General features: G+C 48.8%; 1 pseudogene; it reads left to right on the top strand.

The window, feature by feature from the left end:
* Nucleotides 1–1,829: 1,829 nt before the first annotated feature.
* Nucleotides 1,830–4,503, top strand: LOC123089695 (BTB/POZ and MATH domain-containing protein 1-like; annotated as a pseudogene).
* The last annotated feature ends 2,746 nt before the right edge of the window (nt 4,504–7,249 follow it).

The following is a 7,249-nucleotide window of genomic DNA, read 5'->3' on the forward strand; positions in this document are numbered from 1 at the left end:
TAGGCCCAGACTATCAGCGACCCTTCATCAACTAGATCGGAGTAGCGACAGATGTTGCTTAGACAGTGGCTTTAGTCTTACTGTTGTATGACTTTGTAAGGTTTTGTGTCAATAATTAATAAAATGGCAGCATGCATCGTCCAGATGCAGAGGCCAGGGATCTTCCTCCTTTTCTAAAAAAAAACTAGCGGTCAGAACCCACATGATAGATCGCTAAATGGGATAAAAACCGGCAAGAAAAAAACTCACTAAATAGGGTAAAACCTAATGTGTTATTCACTAAACAGGGCAATTCGGATGAAAAGCTTTTAAATAGGGAAACTTGCTTGAAATATGTTAGTAGGGGGGGGGGGTTAAAAAACAAAATAATCTTAGTCAAGTGACATAGTATATGAGAAAGAGAAAAACAAAATCTAAGAGTAAAATTTTGCACCGATCTCCATGCAAATTAGAGGCATGTATCATCGATTGAGACATAATCAAGTCTCTGATACGTAGCAAAACCATAAAAATAAAGGGAAAACGTTTCACGCCAGCGCACCGGCCGAAACCCAGCCGGTTGCTCGCGAGCCACGCGATCGAGCCCCCATTGTACGTCTCACACATCACCCCGGCCCACCTTATCTTCTCCCTCTTCCTTCTTCCTCCCGATCCCCTCCTTTCTCTCTCAGCCTAGCTCACTGGTGGCACGCTCCTCGTCTTTCTCCTTCCGCCATGGATATGCATCTGCGAGCAGCTGCACATGTGCTGGAACCACCCACCGGAGATGCTACAAGCATGACAGCGCGACCTCCTCCCTCCACCGCTGCAACCATATGACCCAAAAAGCTGCAACCGTTTGATTCGAAAGCTTCAACCTGCCACACATATATATGAAAGCTACAATCTTTCATATGAAAGCTTCAACCATAGTTTGCAAAAGTTTCAACGGGCCACCCATGCAAACTGCAAAAAGCTACAACCATTCACATGAAAGCTTCAAACCGTATTTGAAAAAGCTTTAATCGACGAAATAGGTGAGTTTCATGCGACCACTACGCAAGAAAAAAAAGCTACAACGGTCGAGTTGAAAAGCTTCAAGACGCTTTATACAAAGATTCAACTAGCTGTATAGAAAGGTTCAACCCCGCGAGTACACAACGAAAAAAATGGCAATTGTTGACATGAAAAGCTTCAAACCCTACTTTTGAAAAGCTTCAACGAGAGACCGCGGCAAAAAGCTCGAATCAGCACCTCACCACTGATGCAACCGACTACGCGGTGGCTTCACAGTGAAGCTGTAACGGAGACGAACTCCAGGGACTGGTGGGGTCTAATTTTTTCGTTGGGTCCATTTTTTTTTGCTATGGAGCACCGGTGCTCCAACCGGCGAGCGGCGACGGCAAGCGGCGACGGCGTGGCGAGCGGTTGGGACGGCACGGCGAGCGGTGCGAGCCGGCAGTGCTTCGTGGCCGCGCATCCATGGCGGGCCAGACTGGCTTGCTGCACTATGTGTGTGCTGGAGGCGAAGGAGGATCGGGAAAGGAGAAGACGAGCTGCGATCTAACGGTCCACAAACCCCTGAATCGAACGGCTGCGCGTTGACCGATCCAAATTTAGGCCGGCGCGCCGGTGTCTAGTACCACCAAAAATGAAGAGGGATTTGGCGGAGAGCAGTTGTGCTATGACTTTTCCTACTAGAAGTGTCTCATTGGGCTACGGCTAGCATCAGGCTCCGACTCAATCTCTAACAACATATATATCGATCGACAGCGATGAGAGATCCATATATATGGCATCTCTTTCCATGGGTCGGTCCTGATCGAGTCAGTCAATCAAGGTCGTCGTCATGACGCCGTCGCAGCCGCGGAACAAGACCTCGTCGGCGCACCGGTCGGCGTTCCTCCGCGGCGAGCACCGCTTCGACATCGTCGGCTACCGCGCGCGCAAGGACCTCGGCGTCCGCAACAACGTCCGGTCCGCCGACTTCCAGGCCGGCGGCTGCACCTGGGCCCTCATCTGCTGCTTCGACGACCCCTATCCCTACGCGCGGCGTCGCGGCTCCGGGGACCAGATCCAGCTCGTCTGCATCACCCTCCAGCTCGTCTCCAACGACGGCCACGACGTGGTCGCCAGGGCCAGCCTCAGGATCGACGACCCTGCGCCGTCGGGGAAGAAGAAGGGCGGTCCTCGTCGGTGGCCGCCTGCCGTGTGGCGGAGCGACGAGGCTAAAACCTTCCTCGCCGCCGCTCATGGTCGTGGGTACGACGACGACCCCGATGAGTGCACCGGCAAGAGCTACTGGGAGCTGCCCGTCCCCCACGGGTTCCGGGAGTCGCTCTACGTCAGGGACGACCGGCTCACCATCCACTGCACCGTCGACGTCCTCCGAGAGGAGGAGGCCGGCGAGGCCGCGACCAAGGACTGCTCCGTCTCCGTCGTGCCGCCGCCCAGCATCCTCCGTGATCTCCGCAAGCTCCTCGACGAGTCGCGGTCGAAGGCAGACAAGGCGGACACGCGCTTTGCGACGGACGTGACGTTCGTGGTGGAGCAGACTGAGATCCGGGCGCACCGGCTCGTGCTCGCCATGCGGTCGCCGGTGTTTGCTGCCGAGCTGCTCGGGGAGATGAAGGAGGGCGCCGCGCGCTCCCGCGTCAAGGTCGACGACATGACCGCCTCCACATTCAGGGCCATGCTGCACTTCATCTACACCGACGAGCTCAAGCAAAAAAACAACAAGCATGTGGATGTGGCCATGGCAGGTGATTTACTCGTGGCCGCGGATCGCTACGACTTGGAGAGGCTGAGGCTCATGTGCGAGAAGATACTTGCAGACAACATGGACGCCAGATCTGTGATGACGACACTGATGCTGGTGCACGGCCGAGATAGCTGCCGGCGGCTAGAGGCCGCGTGCGTTGAGTACATGACGTCCGACCCCAACGTCTACGCCGCCGTGGTGGCAACGGATGAGTACAAGGAGCTCAAGGAAACGTGTGGCGTCTTTGTGTCCGACGTCTTAGAGAAAATATGGACGCGGGCAGCGGTTCCCTGCATGCACACCTCCCCTTCATCATTATCATCATCATCGTCAACTCCATCATCGTCATCATCATTGTCGTCTTCGCCGCCATCATCTTCGTCACCTTCATCCTCGTCGTCGTCATCTTCCTCCTCATCAATGGCCAGCAGTGTCTGTACTCAGCAGCCACAAAAGAGCGCGTCCATGTTCAACTCATCGGAGACGTTCAAAGGCACACACGAGTTCAGAATCCCTAACTTCAGTGCCATGCAGCGGAGGTTCGGCATTGACGAATGCATCCGATCTGGCACTTTCCAGATCGGCGGCCATGGCTGGATTATCGTCTTGTACCCGTCGGGAATCCGGGGGTACGGCGAGGAGGAAGACTAAGAGCAGCACATAGGCCTGTTCCTCAAGATGATAACCAGTCCTCCTGGAGCTGATGACGTGTGGGTGGCGTCTACCTTGAAGATGTGTGACCCGAGCGGCCAATTGCCACCGGTCTTCTGTTGGATTGATGCCTTCTACACCATTAATAAGTTCGTGGGAATGCACAAGTTCATTGACCTGGCGTCTACCAAGTCATGCTACCTCGGACACGATGGCTCCCGAACCATACACTGTGACGTCTCGGTCACCAAGGAGTACCCCGGCACCAATAACGGCACCGCCGCCGCTGCTGAAGCTATGACCACGGTGATCTCCGTGCCGTCGTCCAACATCACCTCGCACCTGGAGAAGCTACTGGTGAGCGAGCAGGGCTCTGATGTCACATTCCTGGTCGGAGACACCAAGCTCCGTGCACATAGGCTTGTGGTCGCCGCGCGTGCGCCGGTCCTTCACAAAGCCATGGCGGCGATGGCGGAGCCCGACACCATGAGCCATTGCGTTAGGATGGATGACATAGAGGCCTACGTTTTTAGGTGCGTGCTCGACTTCATCTACACCGACGAGCTGCCCGAGCACTTGGGAAACACCACGACGATGGCCCGGGACATGCTGGCTGCGGCGGACCGGTTCGGTCTGGAGAGGATGAAGGCCATGTGTGAGAACATATTGTGCGAGAACGTCACGGCGGAGAATGTGGTGGGCACACTGAAGCTGGCGGACCGCCACCATTGCCAGGGGCTCAAGGACTTCTGCATGGAGCACATCTCACAGGCGCATGTGCTCGGGAAAGTGGTGGAGACTAAGGGGTTCAAGGATCTAAAAAGCACGTGTCCGTCGCTTCTAGAGGAGATCATCATCAAAATCTCCAAGTTGTCAACGTTGGATGGTTAGCCTGCCTCGCTAGCTCTACAAATATGCCTGTATATACAGATAAACCCAACTGTACGTGCACCCATGAGGTATGAACATTTTGTCATCGATGATTAGTTATGCTTGAACCCGCTGTGGGCCTCTTAAATTTGGGTGTGTTGGCGCATCTAAGTCCACCTCCTACTACTAGTATCTCGATTTGATCAGGAATCCCGTCCTTTGGCCTCAAGCTTAACTAGATGATGCCCCGTGCGCTGCTGCGGAATTGATTGCAATATATCTCAATAAAATTTGGTTGTATGACGACCATTTGGATGATTTATTGTATTTGCGTCAGTGCATTTTTAGAATATTCCAACTTTGTCTCCACAACAAAGGGAAAACAAATAAAAGCATGTCACATATAACTAAGTTTCAACACGCCATGATTTTGTGGTGAGTACATCTTCCCGCTAGCAATATATTTACGCTAGAAATGGGATAAAATCTGACAAAAAAATCACTAAATTGAGTAAAACCTAATAAAACATTCATTAAACAAGGCAATCAGGATGAAAAACTTTTAAATAGGGTAATAAATTATTTAAAGTATGTTAAAGTAGGGGGTAAAAACCAAAATTCACTCTAAAAATACAAAAATACTACACCTAAGTAGGGGCCAGGGGGTAACTTGTATCTGACTTGCGTAAATCACCTTCTCTCCCAATCCCCACTAATATGCCCCTGAATTTCAGTGTGGGATCCTGTGCTATCCAATCAAATAAGGCCACATCACCTCTTATACGTAAATTACGTAGCTAATGTTTCCGTAGGAGAGCTACTGGAGAGACCTTTTTCTGAGGAGGAGATCAAACAAGCTGTGATGAATTCTTATGCTAGTGGTGCCCCTAGTCCTGATGGTCTGTCCTTTCTTTTTTACCAAACCTTTTGGGACCTAATTAAAAAAGACTTTATGTGGATGGTTAGAGACTTTGAAAGTGGTACCCTTGATAGATATAAGCTCAACCATGCTATTATTACCCTTATTCCCAAAATCCCTATGGCAGAGACATGAAGAATTTCAGGCCTATCAGCCTTAGTAATTGTGCCATTAAGATTTTTTCTAAAGCTATGACCACTAGGGCTTCTCCCTTATGTGACAGGCTCATTTCCTCCAACCAAACTGCATTTATCAAAGGGAGGTTCATTTTGGAAAGTGCTGTGATGGCTCATGAGGTCATTCATGAAGTTCATAGGTCTCGAGATGCTGGCTTGATTCTTAAATTAGACTATGAGAAAGCATATGATAGAGTTAGTTGAGATTTCTTGAAAGAGATGCTTCTTTCTAGAGGCTTTGGTGCTAAATGGGTGGATTGGGTTATATCCACCATTCATCAAAGTACTTTTCAGGTTAGGATTAATGATACTAATGGTCCCCAATTCTCTGGGGGGAAAGGCTTGAAACAGGGTGATCCTCACTCACCCCTTCTGTTTAATTTAGTTGCTGATGTGTTTTCAAAAATGCTTCAAAAAGCTACAAGTGTTGGTTTGATTCATGGGCTTTTGCCACATGCCTTCCCAGGTGGTGTGGTCAGCTTACAATATGCTGATGACACCATCTTATTTTTGGAGAACTCTTTGGAGTATGCTAAAATTTTGAAGTGGATTCTTTCTTGCTTTGAAAATCTGTCTGGCCTGAAGATTAATTTTCATAAAAGTGATCTTCATGCTATTAACATTTCTGAGCAGCTGTCCAATGAATTTGATCAAGTCTTTTGCTGCCAGCTGGGGGATTTCCCCTTTAAGTATTTAGGTGTTCCCCTTCATTTTACAAAATTAAGGAGGGAGGACATTCAACCCATTATTGATAGGATTATTAAGAACATATCAGGTTGGTTGGGGAGATTTTTATCTTATAGAGGGAAGTTGATTTTGCTTACCACATGCATTGCCAGTATCCCTGCTTATCTTATGTCTATTATGAAATTTCCCAAATGGGCAATTGATATGATTACCTCTCAAATGTCTCACTTCTTCTGGGGTAACATGGGGGATTCTCATAAGTATCACCTTGCTAATTGGGGGCTGATTTCTAGGAAAAAAGAGTTTGGTGGTATAGGGGTGCCTAATCTTAGGGATTTTAACATGGCCCTCTTGGCATCGTGGGGAAAAAGATTTTATGATGAGAGAAACAGTGATTGGCAGGAGATTCTGAAGTATAAATACAACACCACTTGTCCTAATTTCTTTAACACTAGGGTGACTCTTGGTTCTCCATTCATGAAGCTTATCTTGGGCTCTTGCAGCTGCTAAGAATTTCTATAGATGGGTCCCTGGGGATGGGAATAGCATTGCCTTCTGGCATGACATTTGGACAGGAGATTGTTCTCTAAAAACTGCATTTTGGGACCTTTATAGTATTTGCCAGCAGCAAGATGCTACCCTAGCGCAGGTCTGGGTGGATGGCGAGCTGCGGTTAACATTTAGGAGATGTGTCACAGAGGATGCGTTAGTTGAATGGGGGGAACTTGTCAAGATTGTTGAACCTGTTCGTCTATCTGGCTCTCCAGATCAACCCTTTTGGATGCTGGATTCTTCTAACAAATACTCGGCCAAATCCTTTTATAAGCTAATAAACTTTGGAGGGATTCCTTCTGCTATTAAGGATGATATATGGAAAATCAAAGTGCCACCAAATATACATGTTTTTCTTTGGCGGATCTATTATAACAAAAGCTTGACCAGAGACAATTTGGCCAAGCGGAGGCATGTTGAGGACATGTCCTGTGTCTTTTGCAACGAACCTGAGACTATCCAACATCTGTTTTTTGACTGTATTGTTGCTGAAAATGTTTGGAAGCTGGTTGCCGATATCTTTAGGATTGATATTCCTAACTCTTTTGATCGATTAACTTCCTTTTGGAAGAGAAGAAAACATCTTGAAGCTTTGAACACTGTTACTGCTGCTGCCTTGTGGAGCTTATGGCGTTTTTCAAAATGATTTTGTTT

The sequence above is a fragment of the Triticum aestivum genome, chromosome 4B (genome assembly GCF_018294505.1).
Source record: "Triticum aestivum cultivar Chinese Spring chromosome 4B, IWGSC CS RefSeq v2.1, whole genome shotgun sequence".
Lineage (NCBI taxonomy): Eukaryota > Viridiplantae > Streptophyta > Magnoliopsida > Poales > Poaceae > Triticum > Triticum aestivum.